This window comes from Dermacentor variabilis, chromosome 9, assembly GCF_050947875.1.
Source record: "Dermacentor variabilis isolate Ectoservices chromosome 9, ASM5094787v1, whole genome shotgun sequence".
NCBI classification, from domain to species: Eukaryota; Metazoa; Arthropoda; class Arachnida; order Ixodida; family Ixodidae; genus Dermacentor; species Dermacentor variabilis.
The window spans coordinates 115602861-115628530 of NC_134576.1; the positions used below are offsets into that span (position 1 = coordinate 115602861).

The following is a 25670-nucleotide window of genomic DNA, read 5'->3' on the forward strand; positions in this document are numbered from 1 at the left end:
ATTGCGAAGCACGCCGTAGTTGGGGGGGGGGGAAGGGTACTTCGGATTAATTTAGCCCACCTGGGGTTCCTTAACGTGCACTAAAATCACGGTAGAAGAGCTGCATTCCGCTATCCATCGAAATGCGGCCGCTGCGGTCCGGATTTGATCCCGCGACCTCGTGCTTAGCAGCGCAACACCCTATGTCCACTACGCAACCACATTGGGTTAAACACTTTCTGTTAAGAGGCGCCTGCAGCCGCATATACGCGAATGACCGGGAACGGATCAAATACCACAGTGACGCTTTGTACTTCACCTGGGTTCCCAATTCCTGGCCAATTCTCATTTGTGGGTATGCGCCAGAACCTTTAAGTTTATCATACTCTTCTCCGTATTCTTCTTGCCAGACGGTCAAAGCTGAAAAAGCCTGGTCTTAGTTCTGGGCAAGAAGACCGCTTGATAACATCAAGCGCCAGTCTGTTCCTTCTCATGGCGCCTGTGAAATGATAGAAATTGCAAAGTTGGGCTTCTCCGCGCAGATTCTGTTGATGCGACAAAGCCAGCTTTCAGAAGCAGTCTTATATGCCAAACAACTGATGTAGGCGTGTACGGCACACGGAACGGTTGGCAGAAAGCAAATTCTGTGGTATAAAAGAAATGCTGAGCTACGAGAGATGGATCCGGCCGATGGGTGGCCTAGTGGACCGTCGAGTAGACTCTGGGCGTCTCCTGGCGTTTGCCAGGGAATCCGCGGTCTTTTAAACCCGTTTTAGATTCTGCTCCTCCGATCGTGCCTTCTACTCCCGACAAACTTGCGCCCTTTTCTTATCATTCGTATTGTGCCAAAGTGCCATCAAATAAGACATTTATTCAATCAATCAATATGACGAGCTTAGTTTACGTTTTCTTTTAACTTTTAAAGTTAGTTTGTCCTTTGGCAAAAGAAGAAAGAAAATGTTACATGTTATTATCGGCCCCCGAAGCAGCAAATGTAGCCAACGTCGAAAAAAACACAAGACTGCTAGTTACGAGGCACCAAATGAAGGTTAGACTTCCGGTAACTATCAAAAACTGCATCGCGTGGGCAAACTGAAAGCACTTGCGAGCAAAGCAAAAACAAAAAAAGAGGTAAGGATTACAGACATCTGTAAACAACTAATAACCAAAAATACAACAAGAACAAAAGTTAAGGTCACAATGGTAAAAAGAAAAAGAGGTGTGGTGAGCGAGAATCTCCGTAAGAACTCGGAATATGCTCGCTGTCGACATATTGATCATTTTTAAGTTTTACGAAGTTCTTGAGAATTGCCTGTGGCAGATAGCGTGGTTCTTTTCCTCGAGAGGCGCACTTTACTATAGCACGAGAAATCGAAACACGTATTTAACTAATTAACAGAAATTAACTTATAAAATTCTGAATTAATTACTTTGCGGCATATATTGCAATTTGCGAATTATGGCCGGTGAGGTTGCACGACGTATTCACTTGAAATAAATTTTCGTTCCGAATGGCCGTTCAAGTTACGTTTGTTAAAGTGCTTTTTTTAAAAAAGTAAGTAGAACAACAGTGCATTTTTACGAAGAGTTTGATGGAACATAGCTCCAAACTGGTATCATTCTGGAATGTAACTTCAAGTGGATACGCCTTGCAAGCTCAGTGGCTACAATTCGTAAATTGCAATATGCGCCGTAAAGTAACTAATTAAGATGGTAATTAAGTGGATGCATGTTTTGTTAATTAGTTGAATGTGCACTTCCATTTCTCTCGCAAGTAATATCCGCCTCTCTGAAAAAATCCAGCTGAAGGGCTAGAATTATGTTATCTGCGACAGGCAATTTTTTAGAAATTCTGTAAAGCTTAAAAATCATCTCCCCTGCAGAATCTGCTTGTCATGCAGTAAAACAGACGACATGCAAACAGACGTGGAACCAGTCTTTTGAATGATGTATGCGTTAGCCAAATTTCCATCGCTCTCTGTTTCGTCTAACTTGCGAAATATGTAAGTCCTATCGAACAGAGGTGAGCATCCACACGCGTTACGATGCAAAGCCAAGGTGCTGAATTTCGTTACTTGTAGCGAGTTGGGATATTGACGCAACGTGTCGTTTAGACAGCTTCCAGTTTACCCTACGTGAACTTTTTTTCCCGTGGGTCAGAGGAATACCATAAACGACATTCGTCTTGCAGGGCACGAAGCGGTTGCTGAACATACCGTGCTCGATATTTCCAGGACGCCTAGACCGCGACTTATACAGGAACGGAAGCCCGAACAGCTGTCGTCATTCCTTATGTCCAAGCTGCATTGCACGACATCTAGAAAACAGCAGGACGTCTCGGCATTGTAGTTGTGTTCACACAGTGGCCTTCCCCCCCCTCCCCCGCTCCCCCCCCCCGCTCCCCCCCCCCCCCAAATGAAATCTGGCAGCCTTATGCAGATGCGTAAACGGTGACGATAAAATGCCTCTAATCTGCGACAAAAAAAAAAGAGAAAAAACCCGGAATTCCTCTGTTCCCTGCAAGAGCCACTGCCGTGGTATAGTGCATACTAGAATACTCTTTAGCCGTGGCTTGGTGGCCATGGCGCTCTGCTTTTAAGCACTAAGTCGCGGCTTCGATTACAGGCCTCTGCGGCCGTATTTCGATAAGGGGCGAAACTCTCAGACTTATGTGCAAGTTACGGAACCGCAGGTACTCTAAATTAATTCGGGCCCCTACACTAAGGCGCGCCTCATAACATACTGCGCAGTTTCAGGGCGGCAAATGCCGGACCTTTTTTTTTTTTTGCGCAACACGCCTTTTCAGTGTTCTTTTTTTTAGCACCCTTTCAACCTTGTCTAATGGTGCACATGCAGATGCAGATGATTCAGTTGCTCTAATTTATATATAGATGTTGACCATATACGAATCACTCGTTTGTCTAGCTCTTGTGCATAACAGGTTGTTTTTTTCCCTTCATATCACACGCTCTTAACAATGAAGATGCGTCACCGCATATTGTGCCAACGAGGGGTCAGCACAACTGCGAAGCATCCCAATGCTCGCCGAGTGATCGCTCATCGCACTCGTTCTTTTGTGTGTGTGCGTGTGTACACTAGCGCGCGCGCACGCACACACACGCACACACACACACACACGAGAAAAGGAAGAAATCGCAAGGTATTCAGGGAAAAACAGCGGAAACGTATTTGTGCAACAGAAAAGCAAGCCACTTTGTAAGTATAATAAAGGTCAGTGCGTCAACTGCTCATTCTTGTCATTGCTCATTCTTGTTATTGTACACGTCGTCTTTGGGGCGCGTGTCACTGCTTGGTGCAGGGGACTCTGTGAAACGAGCAGATTGCCTCACACACCGAACACTTAGGACCAGAGCATCGAGCACCGACTGTAGAGATGGCAAGCCGTCGCAACAGAATCAGCGTTCTTTTCCTCGCCGCTGTCGTGCTGTTTGCTGCGCACACGATCCCTAAACGTGCTGCTGCGAAAGGAGGCGTAAGTGTCCCTATTTTATACCCTGATGCTGGAAGGCATACTGGTCGTGACAAGTATGGTAGCTTGCTGGTTGTGGATAGGAGGCGGTGGTGTCGCATGTTTTCCCCGTAGCAGAAACGTATGTAGTTAGAGCGAAGTCTTGTGTGCCTCCCCCCTCTCCCCTTCCCTCTCTACGCGCTACGTGCTCTTAAATTGCTCAGTCGCCGCTTTAGTTAAACGTCGACGAACTCGCACTAGCAAGGCGCTCGTAATACAAGCTGTGTTGATGCCTCGGTGTTTTTGTACGGCGCAAACTCAACATGCCTGCGAAAACACTAAGTGCAGAACATACTAGCACGAACGAGTGTAAGAACTGACACTGCAACCACGCGTTGTAATTAAACCGAGCACAAAATGATAGAAAGGGAAGGCTGATTTTTTTATTTCTTTAATTTCGATAAAAATGAAGACAAGGGCGTCATTTTTTTTTTCGATTTTCTGAGTCATCTCGTCCTTTACCTGAAATCGTTGCAACCTTCCCGAGCTCAGTTTATCATTGTTTATAAAAAACAAAGAAAGGAGAACAACCTGGAAACTCCTGTGGGTCCTCCTGGTTAAAAAAAAAGGACGTGTCTCCAAGGAAATACTGCAAACTTGTAGAGCAGAAACGTGGGTTAGTTGGGAATTAGACATATGAGACGTTTCCAGAGCTTGGAAAGAAAAAAGGAAAAAGACCTTAAATTTTTAATCGTCACTACTCATGGCTCAAATTTGCGTCGTCGACACATTTCAAAATGCTTGGCATGACAGATAACCATCAAGGATATTTCCTGCCTTAATTTATTTCATAGGATGACAATTTTATCTTTCTTGAAACTTCGTCCACCTTGCGGATTCACGCACTGCTGATTTGCCGGAAATTGCAGCGTGTGCCCCGGAGTCTGATAACTGCGTTATCACTGTATCTATGGGACTCTACAAGAAAAGAATGTAACCATTCATAGTAAAATATTTTGCGCGCACAATTGACAAGGACACAGTGAAGGGGGGACACACAAGCGCTCGTGTGTCCCCGCTTCACTGTGTCCTTGTCAATTGTGCGCGCAAAATATTTTACTATGAATTCGTACCAACTCGCCCAACTATCAGTTCTGCTGCAATGTAACCATCTTTCACTACCAAGTGCGTGCTACAACGTTAGTGACAATGAGAGAAGAAGGGAAGCCGAAGGGCTGGATTTTTTGTTAGTCATGACCATATAAAGCCAACAGACAACGAATCAAAGGAATGCATAGAGAAAATTAGCTGTAGTTGAAATGTAGAAAATAATGAAGAATTAACGATTTATTCATTATTTTCTACATTTCAATTTCAACCTTAGCTAATTTCCCCTATGCTTTTCTTGACTTCATGGTCTGTGGGTTCTATATGGTCATGATACACGTCAGTGACAAGTGCCTCGACACACGCATGGTCCGTGCTTTGAGCTCTTAATTATACTCTAGCAGCTTAACTTCTATGAGTGCACTTCTTTCGGGGCAGCAATATCAGTATTTCCTTTCCTGTCACCTTTTCTGTCCTTTTCTAGGGTGTTCATTTTCACTCCTTAGGGACTGAAAATGTGTATAATATTAGATAACACCGTGAATTCCTCTTCAACCTAAAAAATAAAGAACACTGCCAGAGATAAGCTATACTTGTCAAGCATGCTTTATATCTCTTTGACGTCATGGAGGAGGCGTTAATGCGTGAGCATGCATTGGTGTGTTTCAGAGGAGCCTAGCTGGCTTCACATTTTGTTTGATACTGTCTTTTTTGTTAGGACGACGTTGACTGGGGAGGAACAAGCGGTAACGACTGCGACAGTTCACAGCACTGCCATCAGCGCGACCAGTGTTGCGTGAAGGTCAACGGGAAGAATACATGCAGTCCATTGGCTCATATTGGTCAGCGTTGCTCCAACACGAAATATACGAATGCAGACGTATACATTCAACATTGTCCTTGCGTACAGCGTAAGTTGAATGTCACTGAGATGTTTCGTATGTTCTTTTTTTTTTCTTTCTCGATAGGTAATGCAAACGTATACTATGGAACGGTTATTTTTATTTTCCATTCTTCTTGTACTTCGCTCTTGGTTCACACCAGAGTCATATATTGCCGAGAATTTGGCGAATAGGCGTGGCCAAGCGCCGCCGGCGTGGTAATGGCGTCAACGACGTCACCAGGATGCCTGCGCTACCCGCTTCGACGCCGTCCGCCATCTATAAACCATCCGTGCGATAGGCGCACAAGTGGACGTATACAGGCGTGAATGCAAGCTCTGCCAAATCACCTACGATGGCAAGATAGTGCAGAGAGCTGGTAAATAAAGTTGAATAAGCAAAGTGAACAGAATGATTAAGGTGTTTGATAATAATAAGATTACAGAAAAAGAAAAACAACTTTTAGAATAACGTACCCAGCCTTCATTCAAAGCATGCGGTACCTTTCGTGCTACGAGAGCCTATTCCACAAGCTCCGCCTAGATTTTAGTGTGGTAGTCGAGTTGGGGGGCGGGGGATTTTTTTTCGCAGCTGTAGGGTTTATTAATGTTGTGACGTATTTCCGTCACTACCGTGTCGATGCGTTGAACGTGATGCGGCTGGCGTTGGCTGCAGTCCAGTCGCGTCGTGCGATCTCCCACTTCCGTTGCTGTGTTAATGCTCACGCACGGATTAGATTCGCGCAGTCAACTCCCATGTGTATGTAATATGACATTGGGCTGCTTCTACGTGTCAAGCCTGAGCGAGCGTCAGACCCATAGTGCGTGACGATTTCGCGTGTAAAGGGGAAAGTCATTCGTAGCAAATGCAAAGTCCGCGCGCGGTTGCAAGGTGGTGTAAACATTTCGAAGGGGTGTAAGCAACGCACTGGGAAAGATGATAAGAAATTAATAGAGTCGGACGAAAATAATTTTTTTTTACGTGACACGGCACAGGTGTTGTTTCTTTCTTATCTTTTTTTTTTCATATGATATAAGGAGATGTTGGCGCGCAATTTAAGGCGCCGGCTACTCCTTATCTCTTGGGTGGTTCCGTCATACATCATTCAGGGTGCACGGTTACATATCAAATAGTCTTTTCACACAAGCACACCTATGGCTCCACACCTACGTAGTCGAAAGTCTCAAAAGTACAAACGATACTGTCGCCTAATAACACTGTCGCCTAATAACACTTAGCACACTATGTCTGCACACCTATGTAGTCGAAAGTCTCAATAGTACAAACGATACTGTCGCCTAATAGCACATTTTCTAGTCAGCGGGTCAGCGGGTACATACAATATACATGGCAAATGTCTTCACACTTATGTAGTCGAAAGTCTCAAAAGTACAAACGATACTGTCGCCTAATAACACGTTGTCTAGTGAGCGGGTGGTATATACATCGTGTTAAAATATTAGCACATACAGTCACAACAAAGCAGTCAACATAACATAATTCCCAAACAGATGGATATATAGAGTGACATTCAAATGAACAGAACAATGAAAGCACTAATAACGTCCAACGATGCCACTGTCTTTAAAAAAAGTCTTTAGGGCTTTAGTTCCGCAATGATAAATCGAGGCATACATAAGTCAATAATGAATAATGAATAAATTTTACTTGTTAACAGTATAAATAATCACCTTAGGTAACATGTTGCAATTTGCTGATTGAAACCGGTAAGCTCGCAACGCATCATCATCATCATCATCCTGGTCACGCCCACGCAACGCATAATCGCTTAAAAGGAATTCTGAGACAGACACCGTGCTTTCAGATAAGCGCGTTTCGAAAATTTGCGACGAATCGCTTTGGTTGTTTGAGCGAATTGCTGCTGCGCTGCTTCAGAAGGCCAAGTTTTGTTAAAGAAAGGTAAGTGGAACAACAATGCATTTTGCCGCAAGTATGGCGGCGCTAATTCCAAGCTAGTGCCATATATAGTTTCCGAATTAGTTGCAACTTAATGTGCCCTGAGAACTCACCGGTTTAATTTCTAAATGGCAACATCTGCCATGTAGCACTCAGTTATGAAGTTGTTAATTAAATGTTGCTAATTAACCAATTATGTACGGCGATCGCGAGGTAGGAAAATGTGGGCTTTCTTCTCATGGTGGTTGGCCGCTTCATTCATTCCCAGTAGAAAGCTTTGACTTTGCGTGACAGGTGATAGCCCATTGCGCATGCACGTCTTATGCCGCGGACTACCACCGCTACTTCATTTACTAGATGGTTGCCGCATGAACGGAAAACAAGCTGCTCTGTCCTTTTTATTTTCTACTTCATACTAGTGTTGGTCGAGAGCGCCACATGTGGCTGGCGCAACCTCCCATGGCTTCCGAAATCATCGCGCTCGCCGGCCGATCTCGGAGGCCATTAATCTCGATCCTAGCTCGGCGTATGTTTGCAGGCGAAAGCCATTGCAGAGCTAGACATCCAACGCTTAAAATGTGCGCCCGAACGATCGCGCCGACCATGGTTTACCCGTGGTACCAACCTCCGTCACGGTACCAGCCACCACGTGGGCCACCAGCCGTCACGGTACCACCCGCCGCCCGTGATGATCGTGTCGGTCGGGAGCGTCACCTCGTGGCGACTGTTCACAACTCAGGGTAGGCCTCCACATAGGAGGCGGTGCTACCGCATACGTTCCCGTGATTGCGAAGCAATATGGTAGCGCCCACGACAGTCCAGACATGCCCGCTTCTAGTAAATTGTAAAATCAGTCCGCGCTTAGCCCCATCTCACTCTGAGGACAAAGTGTATTAGTGACGTGTTATCGTCATTGTAGAAATGTGCTATTAGTTTTGATGCTGCGTCATGGTGGCAGCCCCACTAAGCCTTGCCGCGTATCCGTCGGCATTCGCACAGGGATTGCACACCAAACGGACACTCACCAGACTTCAGCACCTGCAGTTCTCCGTCGACCAATGTGATGCACTTCATGGGACGTGCAAATTTTACACGATTTCCATCTGCTTCCCGAAGAAAAGTCGCGAACACAGAACGCAGCAGTCCTTGCTGGGCGCCATCTTGCAAAAAAACATCATAAAATCATATTACGGTTGAGTAATATTCATAGTTGAAGGTCGCCAGAAAGTCTTCACTTCTATACAGCCTGCCTCTCTCTGAAAGTTCGCAAAGAATAGACTCTGCAGTATACCGTCGTTCAAATTGCTGCAAGAACGTCCTTCAAATGTAATGTCTTATTGAGGCACTTGGCGTACCGCTGTGCAAATATAGATCTATGTACGCGCATAAACCTAAAGAGATTGTTCATACCATTTCTTTCTTTTCTTTTATTTTCCCATTTCTTTAACAGCATTTACGTGTGCTTTCAAAGACGATTCACTCAGCATCTGCGAAGCTCCGAAAGGAAGACGCAAATAAATTTTGGTCTCTCTCAAAGGTGTCAGACTTCATGCTTCATTGATAATAAATCTTTCTTTTTTAATATGCGTGATTGACTTCTTACTGTAATGTTTACCCAGCGAATAAGAATGACTCGAGCAATCACGTATAGTCATATTCACCAACGACTGGTTCCTGCGACTGTTTCATAGACACACCGGAAAGCGAGAGACGTTGTTTAGGAGGAAGAAAGCCGCGAGGTTTACCTGAGGCGTCATCTGGCACGTTAATTAGTATGCATAAAAAATAAAAATTAAAATGCGGTAAAGACAATTCGGTGCATTTATTATGCTTAGCTACTTGAATTTACGATGTCCTGTTATGGTGTAACCGGGCGCTGGGCGCTTCCTAAAGGTCCAAAACTAAGCACTACTTAAATAAACCACACCGAGTTAACACAATAACACATGTTCAAATAGAAATTATCTGTCCTGCTTGTCCTTTTGCAGTAACGTTTATTCTTCAGTGACAGCATATCAAGAAGCAGAAGAATGACAGTGCCACTCAGTTATAAAGAGTCAAGCTGTGCTAATTTACTAATTTGTATTGTTAAATGACCACTCCTTAAGACGTACAACGGCTGACGGAAGGGCAAGAAACGCAAAACTGAACAAAGGCTTGTTTCTCGCAACTGAATGTTCATTATTTCGTCTAGAAAAAAAAAGAAAACTGTGAACAAGCAATCTCGCATGCGTAGCAGAGCAATAGGTATTTATCATAAATTAACAGAAAAAAGAAAGGTACACAGAATGAAATATCACAACAATACTGCCACATGTAAGGGACGCTATAATGTAAAGCTTTTCCAATCTGTTTCTATTCCATTTCTGCCACTATAACCAGTCACGAGCAATCATAATGTTTTCGACCATCCCCACTTCCTCTGTATGTCACACGACATCACGACAACCGTGAGAACTCACCACGTCAGAACGACATGTGCGCACTGAAGATGCACTAATAGGCCGAACAAAACTGATTCCTTTTTTTTTAATAGCCAGGGACTGCCCCGTTCCGAAAGGAATAAAAGATGGCTGCCCGCCAATCGCTCCAACATTGGCTACTCGGAGCTGCCGAGGAACATTCATTTCTCTGCACATAATCAACTTTTTTGCGCGGCAAGTTAACGTTGTCGACCCGTATCGGCATGTCTACGAGACTATTCTGCCAACCGTTTCCCGCTGAGGATCTGTTTGAGTGTCTTTTTAGCCTCCCGTTGTACGTTGTTGCGATTCTCGACCAGACAGTGCAAGCTAAGCGAAGGAAAAGGACCAATCGCAGACGCCGACACCACCCTCTTCATCCAGTTATCTACTTTCACTATCCTAGCTCGCACTTACTAAAAACCTCTCAACTTCTGAGCGCTGATCGCCTTTTGTCAGCTAATTAGGTCGGAAAAATGTGTCAAAGTAGGTATTTCTATTTGCTTTCAAAGCAAGCAAAAGTGACCGCCTATAAACGAGGAGAGTGTTTGACTGGGCTGTTCAAACAACGATGATGGACACCACCCGATGCTTGCGTCGGCGGTTACGCAAATTTGACGTTAGGAGATTTACAAATCAGAATAAACTAGTTTTAAGTGAGAGGACCCGAAGCATACTATGCTACAGAAATCTTAACCTGGGCATCGACCAACTGGCCCGAATAGCTATCTTGTGATAGGAATTCACAATTATTTCGAGAAATACTCGATCAGAAATTTCGAACGAAACTCTGGGCGAAAACAACTTCCCGACACAATAGCTGACGGGAAAATTTCTATTGTGCTACAACAAATGCGCCAGCGAATTTTGTAACAGAAATCAGGGATGGTCGAGTGGAATGTTTTAGGAAGCTCGAAGGAACCGGCCCAGTTTAATCCGCGCGGGAGCACACAATCCATGTTGTTATTCTTCAACACTATAGTGTTTAATAATATCTGCTTGCTTTGAAAGCAAATAGCAATGCCTACCTTGACACATTCACAACACGTGCATAGCTGTCACGGCGACATGTTGGAAACGCAAAAATAATCATATATAGTTGATCAAAAGATGATGGAAAGGATCGTTCATTTATTTTAGAACATTATGTAAAAGATATTCCCTACAGATCTGGATCTATAGCCCTATTGATTTCCAGGCTCATAGAAAAATAAAACAAAAAAATGACTTCAGGTAGCATGTGTGGCTTTATTAACCAGTTGCCCTCGCCCAAGAAGATCTCGTGCACGTTACGCCTGCGGCAGAAAGGATGTCCCACATCCGCCGTCAAGCCCGTGATTGGTGGCGCTGGCTAACACTCCCAGCTCTAGTTCTGGCAGATAGACATGATTACGTCAGAAAGTGGACGGGGAAAACGGCGCCGCGGTAGAGCATCGCACGCGTCATGCGAAGACGTGTGTTCGTGCCCCACTTGCGGCAAGTTGGTTTTTCATGCACATTAATTTCCAATAATTTATCATTTCTTGTGTTCAATTAATAAGCACAAGTAATTTCCCCTATGCTGTCCTTGATGTCTGTGTGTGTTGGCGTCTTGTGATAGATTATTCTGAAGGCGTTAAATTTGTTCCAAGGCTTTGTTTGTCTTCCTCGCTGAGATCTTGAGATCTTGTTTCTTTTCTTAACTCACGGGCACAGCACGTTTCGAGTCAGGTTTCTTGTCAAACCAGCGCCGAGGTGAAATAACGCTATATATATATATATATAGTAACTTTAAAGCTAATGTGTTTTTAATAACAGAGAGCTGGAACAATCTTATTTTTAGGAACACAGGCTCAGCTTTTTTAAATCTAACAGCTTAGTCGGACTGCTTCATAAATTTGCACCACTACGAGGTCTTTCATGGAAGCATTGTTCGGCCTGGTTCAGTTAAGCAAGCATCTTCCCAATGAAAAAAGAAAGCCTACGTTCCGCAAAGATAAGTAATTAAGATAAAGACAAGTCCTGGTTGGGGATTAAGTACTACGACGTAGCTGTACTGTTTGAAACTGCTATGCGAAGGATGAATTTTTTTTCAAGAAAATCTGTTCATAATTGCTAACAGAATAACCTAAGTACCGTTGGAACACTATGGGTGGTTCAGCAGATAATACAATTACACTGAACAACACTGACAGTGTCCGTGCGGGGCGTTCACGATGCTGCTCTTCGCTAAATGAAAAGTTGCCTATGTTCTTCCGCGTGCGTCCGTTGTTAGTCTTTCTCAGTATTTTGTAATGAATCATCCACAAACGAACCTTATGTTAGTATATTCTTTCGGTGTGTTTCACTCAATTAAAAACTCCAGGGCGTCTCCTTCGTGGGGAACATATACTAACTCGAGATTTCTGAAGAATGCCGAAATGTATAGTGCCATAATAATAAGAGCTCCTTTCTTTCACAATCCATCGCTTCTTTTCACTTACCAAACGGCCGGAAAGTGGGCATGGTAGTGCCTTTGTGCAAATTTTGTGTGAACTACAGAGCTAGATCATTGACTATCGTCCCCTGCAAGTTATTATAACAAGCAGTCACCTCAAGTTCAGTGGACTTCCTCACGAGTTATTCATTTTTCATGGCTCAACAACATGATTTTTAGTATATAATTTTTGTGCCAGACGGGACTAATTTGTTTTAATAAAGAACTCCTTGCTGCTGTTGACAAGCACGTATTTTATCGACTTCGCATTCTTGCACAGATTATTCAAAAACGTTCGATGTTGTCACTCACCAACTACTTTGCTTAAAACGGATGATACTAAAGGTCTATTCTAATTATCTTGGATGCTCGTTATTCTTTTATTGAAAGTTTTTTAACAGAGTACTCTTTGTGACCGCTACCCGATTTCGATTTTCGTTACTGTCCAGCTTCTTCCAGCATCGGTCTGCAGACTTCTGTCCTTGCCTGCGTTCTACGTATTTCTGGGTTATGTTAATGACTTGCGTAATGCAGCTCAGTAATATATCAAGCTAGATGATGATGACTGTGTAATTTACCGCGTATTGTGATCTGATTCTGATCGCACTGTGCTTCAGTCTGACCTTAGTGTTATCAATAACTGGTGGAACGCTTGGTAAATGCTTTTTTTGTATGCCCAAAATCCAAACTAATGAAAACTAGCTACATTTAATCATCCTGTTTATAGTACCCATGGTTCTGTGCAAGAAGTAACTTCTTACAACTATCCAGGAGTTCACACGGTGGTTAACCTTTCTTGACAAATTCATGTTGTCTATGTTGTTAATAACGAATTTGTACAGAGTCACAGTGCGCATTTTATTCTGTCAAATTATTTCCGCTTTGCCATTGTATGTTTGATGAAAATTATTTTGCCACCTCCTGTAACTTCTCGCAGTAAGATTCCCCATTCATCGCTGCCTCGCAACACTTTTCACAATCCACACCTGAACGAACAAACTCCTTGGTGAGCCAAGTTATGCCATCTCGTGCTAGTCACCACCAGAAAGTTGACGTCTCTTTTTGTCACAGCAACCTGTTTCTTTTGATTGATTCATCCAGAAGAGAACCAACGGATGGAACGGCTTGCCTACTTCCGTCGTCACCACTTCCAACGCTTCCGCATTCAAAGCTGCCATTGAAGATTATTATTATTTTTTTAATGTACTATAACCTCTTACGACAGGCATATTGCTTTCCACACTCCCTTTCGACAACCTAGGGACATTGAAGGTAAGGAATCAAATAAATAAATAAATAAATGAATAAATAAATAAATAAATAAATAAATAAATAAATAAATAAATAAATAAATAAATAAATAAATAAATACTTTTTATTAAGTGATAATTGGTTTAGGAGATCGTCGCATTGGCTGAGAAAGAGCGCAGTTTCTTTAATTGGGAGTGCGACATGAGACCCCGTCCAACGGCAATGTTATTTATTTCAACGAAAAACCGCTTCGCATTCTTCTGGTGCCTCAGATTCGTCAGCGAAGCACGCGCCTCAAATCTCCCACTCCACGTAGGCTCTGCACAGTGGAATTGCCGAGGGACCCACGCATCATCTGTCGCAGCACCGCGAGAACGCAGAGAAGGTCGACGCCTGGTATACCGCTCCCTTTATGCACGGGTAAGCGGGTTCGACGCGTTGGAATGCACGTTGCAGCCTATTGAGGCACACCCCACTCTTTCGAAATCAGATGAGTGCGACGTTCTGGCAGCCTCGTGAGGCTTAGTGAACACGGCAGAAAAAAAAGCCACGCCGATGAAAACACATGTTGCAACCACGTCTTGCACGTTTCCTGCCTCTATTGTTGCGAACTTTATATTCTTTGAATCGGCTTGTGCTCAGTCGACATTTAACGGCGTACGATAGACATGTGCGCCGCGTGTTTGTGGCGGTGTTTCAGTAAGTGCCCCAAATGTAAACAGATATACGGCTCAAGCAAGCGCTCTCGGGGGCGTCTTGATGTGTTGATGAGTAAAATGGGCTCACATCGAGCGCGCAACTCGTGCGCACGTGTGCCCGTGCACGCCATCTGAATTCCACCAACTCACACGCAACAGCGCACTTTGATCTATTGGAGCAGCGTGCTGCATTTCGATGTTTGTACATACGATGTCCTGGTTTTCTGCCTCCGCAGCTGAAAAAGAAAGAGAGGCAAAGTATAAAGCCAGGGAGGTTAGCGAGAAGAAAAAAAAGTGCTGTTTGCTACCCTGTACGAGAAAAAAAAGGGAAAGGGGATGTGTAGAGCTAGGAAGAGGGAAAGAGGAGCATAGAAATGGCAATTGGGGGGCTCAAAATTTGAATCGGCACGTGCTACTGTCACCGCCTACCACACAGGCGTGTAGCCCACAGCCGAAGTTATGGCTCAAGCTGTAAGCTGGCAGGATGGATCAGGATTATCATTAATTAACTAGGCGCGCCTGCGCGACGCGAGCTTCCCGCTATAAAGTCAGTAAAGTCAGTATCGGTGGTAAAGTCAGTACTGGCGTCCCTTTGTGGCGCCCTCGGACCAGTGTATGGTGCCTATGGCCCCATTGATGCAACAGTACATCCTCGATTGTTTTCTTATTGCTCGTGAGAGCAAGGCCGCAGAGTATCCTGCCAAATGATTGACTACCCCTGGCTTGAAGGACACTATGCCTAAATGAAATAAATGAATTTAGACTGACAAAAGATGCTTTCGAGACTTTACATTAGTTAATTTCGTGGCAATACGGTGATTATTAGAGGAGAAAAATGAAAGTCAAAGGTAATTAAAAGAACTTCGCCGAAGCTCTAGCGCCGTTACGGCACTGTGGCGTCACGTATTTCAATATATTGTGACGTAACAATATTTTTCCCATATTTTGGCCATTGTGGCTTGCGGAGTTCAATACTTGGTCCATTTAGCCTACCATGCGATCCATCTTTATCAACGAAACGTTAATTAGGCCAGAAGGGACACAGTCTACATCGGTGACGTCATGGCGAGCTGATGCGGGAAATTGAAGGCGGTGTCGCCACCTGTCTGCCCTTCCTGCGTCTTTCTTGGCTTAGCAAGCCTTTTCTTACAGTAAGAGTGACTTTTTTTTTTTGCTGTTCTAGAACGGCAATTACTTATACTGGCGAAATCATTTTGTATTTCGTAAGTGCTATAACATCACACTTGACTTGCTGCCGAAGCGATAAGTAACCGAAAATTGCGCATACATTTTGTTTTATGCTGTGAGTGTTACAGTATACAAATTTGAAGCTGGTAGCCGACGTCATAGTTCAAGTATACTGAGGCTAAACCGGTCAATAACCTTCCGTGTCAGTAACATCCGTTGTACAACCTGTGCCAGGTCAGTTTCACGCGTGGGGTGCGAATCACTCGCGAATTACATCTCGAGCGACATCCCCATCGTTCCTTTAGAAACTACAAAAAAGAAATGCGTCTTTCTTTTGCTGCTCTTATGCACAATACCTAAAACACCTTGGTTTCCTCAAATAAGTGCTAATTCATACAGCCAGTGCTATCATCTTCGAAGCCAAAGTTAGTGCCGGCTAACCTTTTCCTGCTAGGCTGCCCGAATTGGATTGGATTGGATTGGAGCAAACTTTATTTGTGCCTACAGTTGGGTGCTCGCGCGCCCCGACGAGTGCCTACGTCATCTACGAGGTTGCCAGGCTGCCTGAAGAGCCCCGCCGCGCATGAACCGAACGGCGAACTGCACTACAATGTTGGGGGGTTTCGCATTGTTCTTTCAAGGCACCCTGGGCAAAACGTATATGTTTGTTCTACCGGTTGGGATTCCTACTCATAACGCCAACGGCTTAGCGCTTCCTTCCAGCTGCTCGGAGGGTTCGAACGGCCCTTCTGTCATTTTCGGGTAACGCTTTCTACTGTATAATTTAACTTGAATTCAAAAGAAAAAAATATATAAATTCTGGGGCTTTACGTTTCTAAACCCCTGCCATACGCCCCTTTCTCGTCCATAATGCAGTTATTTTCGGCAAAGAGGCAGTACCAGCTCATTCTCGGGGTGGCCAGGGATCCCTCGCCGGCCCGCATAGAGGCGCACATGAGAAAATACTTGCAACGAGGAGTTACCGGTGTTTGTTGCAAATGAAAAACAAAAGAAGGAAACAGTTGGGTGTCAGTTGAGTACATCGTAATGGAATGCGAATATGTCCGTTCAAAGCCAGAACCGGAAAGCACTCCGGTTTCCGGAAAACCTGGTGTTCCAAGTTGATGGGGAGCGTTGACTGGTAAGCAGCAGATATAAGAAGGAGCGTTGACAGTAATGGCGGATAAAAAACAAGGAGGACATGGGGAAGGGCATGATGCAGTCGAAATAGTCAGTAAGCTAGATTACACACACACACACACACACACACACACACACACACACACACACACACACACACACACACACACACACACACACACACACACACATATATATATATATATATATATATATATATATATATATATATATATATATATATATATATATATATATATATATATATATATGTTCATTTCGTATACATTCCAAGTGGATATGCCATCCGAACTCACCAGCTACAATTCCTAAATTGCTGTATGTGCCATGAAGTAATTAATTAAGGAGTTAATTAGCGAATTTTTTGTGATTAGTTGAATGTGTGTTTCAATTTCTCGTGCAAGTAATGCTTGCTTCTCTCAATAATCTAGCTCAAGGACTGCGATTATGTTACCCGCGACAGGCGATATTTAAAAATTCCGGGAAAGTTAAAAATGATCACTCCGTATGAAACTGACCTAATATTTTCCTGTTCCTTTATTATCTTAACAATGGCCTTCTTTTCTTTAGTCTCGCTTACTTGTTTACCTCCGGCACGCTGCATAGTTCTCAATGGAACATACGTACCTACGCTGCATAATTGTTCTGTCATTCAGGGCTGGACGCAAGCAGCTGTGGTGAATCTAAAGGTTAACTGAGTCGTTGCGCTGTTCTTGCGTCTACGTTCAGTACACCGGTCGGGAATAAGCCTACTGGATTGTTTCGCAAATGTTCTCGTGATACTCTCAGAAAACAACAACAACAACAAAAAAAGCGCTTACATAAAAAAGAAACATGGAAGAAGGAAAACAGAAAAAAAAATCGAAGGCTTTCTTTAAACCGACGGAGAACAGACACTACCACCTGCTTATTTTTTTTTCTTGCACTTCAAGTGTCTTCCAAACGTTATCGCCTTGACGTCACATTTCGGCGTAGCGAACCCTCGTGCGAAAGGACTTTATTACTAAAGCGCCGACTTTGTTGGGACTAGACACGGACGTCCACTTCTGACTGCGCTTGTGGGATCGCCGCTTCGCCGATCGGAATGAATTTCGGAGTACGCTTTCTTGTCGCCGTCGTTATGTTTGCGACACACACGACCGTAAAGCGAGCCGCCGCGCAAGAAGTAAGTGAGAAAATTTTGAACACGATGTAATAGATAGTTGCTGTGAGTTATTGTTGCCCGTAGCTATTACGTGGCTTCGATCGCGTATATACGGAAGGCCTTATCACGCCATGAACAACAGCTAACCGTTGTCCTGGAAAAGAAGATATCTTCATTCATAACCTACTCGGAGACTAGTAAAACAAAATAAGAAAAGAAGAAAGAAACTTGAGAAGCTAAGGAGGCTGCGCAATGGGCGCCACTAGGAAAATAGACGGGCTTAACGTTGACAGATAGGAAGAAGGCGGCGTGGTATGGATCAAGGAGCAACCGGGTGAGTTGCGTGATATTCAAGTTGACATTAAGAGAAAGAAATGTAGCTGGGCACGCCACGCAGAGCGTGGAGAACGCAACCGGTGATATATTGTGTCTACAGAGTAGAAGTATCGTTGCCGAGGGAAGGTGAAAAAAAATAATGCTGGTGTTTTACGTGCCAAAAGCACGATCTCATTATGAGGAATGCGGTATAGTGGGCGGACTTGAGATTAATTTTGACCCCTTGGGGTTCTTTAACTTGCACCCCACGCACGGAACGCGGGTGTCCTTTTTTTTTTACATTTTGTCCCCTTCGAAATGCGAACGCCACCGCTGGGTGTGGAAATCGCCACATCGAGCTCAGCAGCGTAAACGCATCGGTAAACACGGTAAACACATCGAATACGGCCAAGGAATAGTAGTGCGATGAGATTAGAAAATGTGCACGCTGAGGATACGGCCGACTGATGCAAGAATGGGGCATTTGGATATTGCTTGGAAAGAAGGCGTTCGTAATAGAGCGGACACTAAATGCGCTGACGATTGTGATAAAAAGAAATACGTAAGGAGATATCATCCTATCTATTGTATGCCTATATAAACCAACGGCGTCGGCTGTTAAGAGCGAACCTCCTAGGATGAGCAAGAATGTCAGGGTTAAATCTTTAGCTGATGTTGGTGTCTTCACCGATATGACCAAGGTCTGCAGACTTTTATTGCGTGAAGGTTGTTAGAGACTGTGAAAGGAAGTTCCCCTGCGACTGCGGCTGCACCTGCCTGCTCTAGCTATCAAAGAGAGAAAGCAAATTATAAATGAAAGGCAGGGAGGTTAACCCGGACTGAGCGTGGTTGGCTACCCTACACTGGGGAAAAGGAATGGAAATGTTAAAGGAAGAAGAGAAAGTCCACTGGGGATATCGATTGGTCGCTCGGTCCGGATCACAGACGGTGACTCAATCCGATGGCTTTCACATATCGCAGTAGCACTTTTGTGGCCCTTTGTAGCTGCGATATGCGAGACCACGGTCCCAAGATCTTGTTCAAGGGGAACAGTTTTATATCTAACTGATTTAGAGCTGCGCAGAGTTCATGTCTTTCATTTTCAAAAGATGGGCAGCAGCACAGTGTATAGATGTTCTATAGTCTCCTCGACACCACAGGCATTTCATTCGGTGATTTCAGCTATTCCAGTCAAACACGTATATGCATTGGTGAATGTGACCCCGAAGCGTGAGCGGCGCATCATTGTTTCCCCATTTCGGGAAAGCCCAGGTAACAGCCGCAGTTGCATAGATGGGTAGAGGAAATGCAATCGATGTTTGGTGAATCCAGGTGCTCTAGCTATTAAGATTCCATAACATTGCCGCGGCAGTGCACTCAGATATCCGTGGTGTCATCATATACTTCGATCGTGAACCTTCAGCTGTTCCTAGGGCTTTGAACTCATTTACTTCGGCAGCAGCAGGCTCTCGACAAAGCACAGGGCCAGTTTCTCAAGAACAAATCATTCCTCGCCCTCCCCCCTCCCTCCTTTACACCTACAAGCGCTAAATTAGCGCTTGGTCTTCGTACCTTCCGATGTGATTGCATCTATTCTATTGCGCCCTTTCGCCATAAAACAACAATTTCATCATCATTTTATTGCGATCATTCTATTACAAGTTGTATATTTCGAATGCGAAGGTGACCCCAGGCCTAGGCAAAGATGAGCTAAAATATTCAGTGGCACTTTAGCGGTAAGTCTGAGAAAAATGCGTTAGGCATTACGTCGGACCTCTTTCAGGTCCCTCACCCACGATTTAAACCGCGTTCACTGCATTGCAAAGTGTCGTTCAGAAGCTCACTCGCCACACGTCCTGCCTCTCTTCGAGGAGCGAAGTGCAACATAACGGTGGCCCAGAGAAGACAACGATCAGTTTCGTTTTTTCTGCGTCCCGTGGCGAGGGCCGAAGTTGACGGCGAGAAGGTGGCCTGACGATGCCGATGAGTTGTAGTTCCAGACGAACGGACACAGCAATACCACATTCGAGCTTCTTTTTACGACAGAAAGCTGAGCTAGTTGGTAAGGATTCATTATGCAAAAAAAGGTGAGGCGTGCCGACAGGACACAAGAGACGAGAAGTGGCGGCGTTCGTGTTGTGCACTTCTCTTCTCTTGTGTCCTGTCGGCACGCCTCACCTTTTTTGCTTCTTTTTACTGCTTATCGCAGTAGGGAAGTCTACCTCGAAATGGCCGAGTGAGCACCTGCGAGTGAATCAGAGTCCTCACTCGTCTTTCTTGTCACCTGCATTGTAGTTATATATGAGTAACCAATCTGTAATCTAACAAAAAAGGGGAGGGGGGTGGGGGCAAAAGGAAAGCGAAACAGAAACCTCCGAATTAGACAGCCGCTAAACGGATTTTAAGAGTACCAGCTACAGGTAAACGAAAAAAAAATAGCAAAGGTTACACACATGTGACTCCGAGGAACATGTCTTATTGCGATAGCAATTATATAGACACTCCAGGCGCATTTCTGCCGTCGGCGTCGGCGTCGACGTGAGGTTCCGTATAAAGTCAAAGGGCGATAAAATCGACGCCGTGCGCCGTACGCTGTATGTGCGAGTGAAAGCTTGCGAGATGCGAGGCCCAGTCGACGGTCGCGGCTCAATCTCGCGCGCTCGAAAGAGGAAAGTGGGGAGGAAGCGCGCCGTCTTCCGTCTTGGAAAAATCAAAATGGTTATTTTAATAATTAGCATAATTACACTAATTAATGTTTTCATTATTTACTTTAAGGCACATATTTCAATCCACGAATTAGAGCCGGCGAGATCGCAACGCACATCCACTTGGAACAAATTCTCACGACTCCACCAGTTTCGAGATATTAAATTTCAAAGTGTCCGACAAAACGCATTGGCGTTCTAGTTACTTTTGTGCTTCAATGTATAAAACAGCATCTTCTTAAAGTGGAACAACCCGTCGTGGTTGCTCAGTGGCTATGACGTTGGGCTGCCGAGAACGAGGTCGCGGGATCGAATCCCGGCCACGGCGGCCGCACTTCGATGGGGGCGAAATGCGAAAACGCCCGTGTGCTTAGATTTAGGTGCACGTTAAAGAATCCCAGGTGGTCGAAATGTCCGGAGTCCTCCACTACGGCGTGCCTCGTAATCAGAAAGTGGTTTCTGTACTTAAAACCTCATAATTTAATTTAATTTTTCAAGTGGAACAACAGTACTTCTTTACCGCAACTTTGACGGTGGATATCTCGAAACCAGTGCCATCATCAGAATTTGTTCCAAGTCGACATGCCGGTAAGTAGAAGCAAGCTCACCGGCTACAATTAGTAGATTGAAATATGGGCCGTAATGCAATTAATTAAAAAGTAAATTAGCGTAATTATAATAATATTTCAATTAGGCATTTCTTTTATTTCACGTAGAAATGATGGCTGCCTTATCAAGTAATTTAAATCTAGGGTTATAATTGTCCTATTTGCCACAGATTGTTTTTATGAAAGTTCTCGCATCCATTCTCTACTTCGACTATGTGACCGACTTTCCACACTTGACACGCATACAGCTTTTTCCGCTTCGACGTTTTTTTTTAAAATTTAAAGCGTTAAGTGTGTGAACGTTGATGTGTTTCAGAGGAGTTAGCTGGCTTCATAGTTTGCTTGACCCATCTCCCGTTAGGACGACATCGACTGGGGAGGAACAGATGATAACGAGTGTGAGAGCTCGCAGAATTGCGATTCAAACCAGTGCTGCACGAAGAGTGACGGGAGGAACAGATGTCAACCGATGGCTCAGATTGGCCAATATTGCTCCAATACTGGTGACATTGATGGCGTGTACAAGGATCGCTGCCCCTGCGAGATCCGTAGGTATCATTGTGAACTGGCGATCGCTTATTACTGCCAACGGGTATAATGCCTGCCTTGCATTCTTCTTATCTCTGTTGTTTTTGTTAGAAAGCACATCCTCCTTTTCTCTGTCTAGCTAGAAGGATACTGACTCTGTTTTCATGGAGGTTGGTCCCCTTGATGCTTTCTCAATTGCTCGTCAACCTCTTATTTCTACATTATAACTGATCAATCAATCAATCAATCAATCAATCAATCAATCAATCAATCAATCAATCAATCAATCAATCAATCAATCAATCAATCAATCAATCAATCAATCAATCAATCATTTATTTATTTATTGTGCCCAGAAATAACCCTATGAACTGATTGCTGGCGCATGGGTGCATTAACACACAGAAAAAAATAAACATGACAACGTATGCAAAAACACACCAACAATAAAGTATAACACGAGAAAACAAGCACACTGAATATAGAGAACAATTATGAAAATATATGTAAATGCAACAAAACGCAAGGTAAAGGCAAAAGAAGAAGAAGGAGAAAGGCAATCGAACATTGTGTGAACTTATCAAGCAACAACGCAAAGCTCGGAAACGAACAATGGCAGTGAGTTATGAAAAATATCAAGATCATGAAAATAAGCGTTATAAAGACAGTATTCTGTGGATGGTTGAGTTTTGGCGATGACAGGCAGAAATAAGGAAATGTTCTCTGGTGATCTTGCGCCGGCATATGAAACATGACACAACTGAAAAGTTCAAACCTGTTGAGGATGCATCCTTTGTAAAGAGAATCGATACTCCGAGGGTACCACCTTTAAGAGGATAGGTGAGGATACCACCAATTACAGAACTTTAATTGTTCTTTTTTTCTTGTAAGAACAACCTTCACAGATTGAACTTAGTTTTGGTACAACAGATAAGCAAACAATACTGCAAATGATATCGGATTATCCCAAAATACAGGCTGGTTTTAAACCTACGAGGAATGTAAAAGAGTTGAATGTTGGGCTAGTTGGTATTAGTTGGTTGGGCTAGTTGGTAGTAGGAATTTGATTACGTAACTTTCGCGATGTCCCTATAACCCTTAATATCTTCAGATTGACATGGTTGACGTGATCATCCCAGGACACGTTTCATGAAAGCCTACTTCTAAAAATGTAATACTATTCGTAGACTGTAGAAATTCATTGCAAAAAGAAAGATTCCCACTACCCAAAAGAGGAGCGTTTCGTGTCCTGAATAATATGTACTCTGGTTTGTCCGTATTAAGTTGTAATTCCTTTGCATTAAGCCAACGTGGCACTTCATTTAGCCAGATATTAGCCTCTGATTTTCGTTTACATAGACTATCACTAAAGAGGAATACGTTAGTGTCGTCAGCAAATAGCAGCATTTCTTGTATATGTGCGGAATTTTACGTCATTAATATAAAGCAAAAGAAAAGAATACGAAGTTCTAAAGTAGAGTTGCGTGGTACACCTCTCGCTATTTCGAGTGGGTCTGAGGAAGTACCGTTTCATACAACAAATTGCTTACGATCGGTCAAGTACGAGAAGAAAGGGAACCGAGGGCGCAATTTTTGTTAGTCATATCATAAGAAACCAAACGACAAAAAACACCAAGGACAGCACAGGTGAAATTACTTGTACTTATTAATTGAATTAGAGAAATTTTAAGTTAACGGAAATGAAAGTGGATGAAAAAATAACTGGCCGCAGGTGGGGCACGAATACACGCATCAGGCGCGCGATGTTCTTACCAACTGAGCTACCGCGGTGCCGTTTTTCCATCCACTTTCTGGGGTAATTAAGTTAATCTACAGAACCCGCCGCCATCAAGGCCGTAAGTGGTGGCGCTGGCTAACACTCCCATGCTTTGTTCTAGTAGATAAACATAAATACCCAAGAGACTTGATGGGAAAACGACGCTGTGGTAGCTTAATTGGTAAGAACATCGCACGCGTAATGCGAAGACGTGGGTCGAGCCCCATCTGCCGCCATCTGTTTTTTCATCCCCATTAATTTCCATTAATTTATCATTTCTTCAATTCATTTAATAAGTACAAATAACTTCCCTATTGCTGTCCTTGGTGTCTTTGTTTGCTTCTTACGATACGATCGGTCAAGTAGCTTTTAATAAATTTGTGAGCCTGTCCCCTTATGCCATATTAAGATATTTTGTTAAGCCAAACATCATGCTCTAACGAGTCGAATGCATTATTCAAGGCAAGAAAGATTCCTACCATGTGCACTCCTTTCTCTAAGTTCGCTATAATTTTTTTTCACCAGAAGCAAAGATAATGCAGGGCATTTTTGCTTTTGGGATGCGTATTGACACGGCACAGTGATGTGAATATTTATGTAAGATGTCATCTAGCCGCACATGAAGCACACATTAAAATATTTTAGCAAATATACTCCGTACCGAATTAGGATCATGGTTGTTGAGGTCATCTTTTTATAAAAAGCTGCGACATGCGCAACTTTTAATTTATGAGAGCAATACCGACCCCATGAAATGCAAGTACATACACGACAAAGTGGAACAGCTAAAGTTAGAACTTTCATTGGTCCTGCCTTTAGTATGTTTGGTCCGGGAGCAGCCTGGATAATCAGGGAAATGATAAGTTAGTAATTTCAGACTCGTCTGTAGCGTTTAGGCAAAGACTGCATTGGGCGTTTGTTTTTACATAGCTAGCTAGGAGGGTTCTTTTCAAGGTTAGGCGAGGTCTTTGTACAGACAGAAGACAAACAGCGCCCATTAAATTTTTTCGAGAGCTCTGGCTCACAGCGCGTCACTTGCCTCAATCTTCAATCGAGTTGGAACTACACTATGAGAAACGATATTTACAGCACTAGTAAATAATTTCCAAACTTTATTAGCTTGGTCGGCAGTCTCAAACTTGTGCTCGCTACAAGCTCCTTCCCTTTCCGCCTATAATCACTAACTGCGTGACACTTACTGATCACGGAAGGATTAGCAGCGCACAAGGGGCGAGTCAGACACACCTCTGGAACACGTTGCCGGTTATCGTAACTGATTGGCCAGCACGAGCCAATCCTTCGCAGCAGTACGTAGGGCGAGTCAAATGGTGTGCAGCTATCGCTGTTCCGTCAGCTATCTTGGTCTTTTCGTACTTCGCGCTGTTCCACGAAGGATAATTATTACCTATTGTGGGCTCCCTATACAAATACTGGTTGGGCAACAATTTTGCAATGTTTGCGCGCAATGTGCAATGAACGCATTGAGAAAGAATCATTTCTATGTCCTTGTGTTTCCCTTCACCGCGTAATATATTTCTCGAGCCGTGGGTAAAGTCTGCTATGTAATAACGCACATTATTATTTTTTTTTTACAGCGCATACGTGCAATGAGAAGGGAGACGGGCTCTTCATCTGCGAAGCTCCTGGAAGCAAGGGAAAATAAACTGCCGTTTTTTACCAAGTGTTGTCGAGCGGACGTCTTTGATAGCGCATCTACCTTTGAAAGCTGGGCGGATCATGCTTTCCAAACGGCTAAGGGCTCAAGCGTGGTCTCAATGTAGAATTTTTATTCTTGTTCGTGTGTCGTGAAACCTTGGGAGAGGAAGCGGACTATAATATGCCATGAAGCAGCAAGACAGCTTACTTTATTCGGCGAAACTGAAAGTGGGAAACTAGAAGGCAGTCACTATCACGAAAGGAAAGCTGACCAGTTATACTGCTGATTCCAAGTTGCCGTTCGCCGTTAACGGTTCCTACGGCGATCTGACGAATGTCGAGAAGCGAACTTAGCGTGTGACCAGAGCC

At 43.8% G+C, this 25670-nt stretch overlaps 2 long non-coding RNA genes across 3 annotated transcripts; both read left to right on the forward strand.

The window, feature by feature from the left end:
* Positions 1–3051: 3051 nt before the first annotated feature.
* LOC142557332 (uncharacterized) lies at positions 3052–8939 on the forward strand. Of its 2 annotated transcripts, none has more exons than XR_012822758.1 (4): positions 3052–3195; positions 3299–3472; positions 5274–5466; positions 8804–8939. It is a non-coding gene; the product is annotated as an uncharacterized LOC142557332 (long non-coding RNA). The 2 variants fall into 2 exon arrangements; XR_012822759.1 differs by having other exon boundaries at positions 3061–3210.
* Positions 8940–17447: 8508 nt separating this feature from the next.
* On the forward strand, positions 17448–25320 carry LOC142557333 (uncharacterized). The gene is made up of 3 exons (XR_012822760.1): positions 17448–17733; positions 21702–21888; positions 25241–25320. It is a non-coding gene; the product is annotated as an uncharacterized LOC142557333 (long non-coding RNA).
* Positions 25321–25670: the final 350 nt, after the last annotated feature.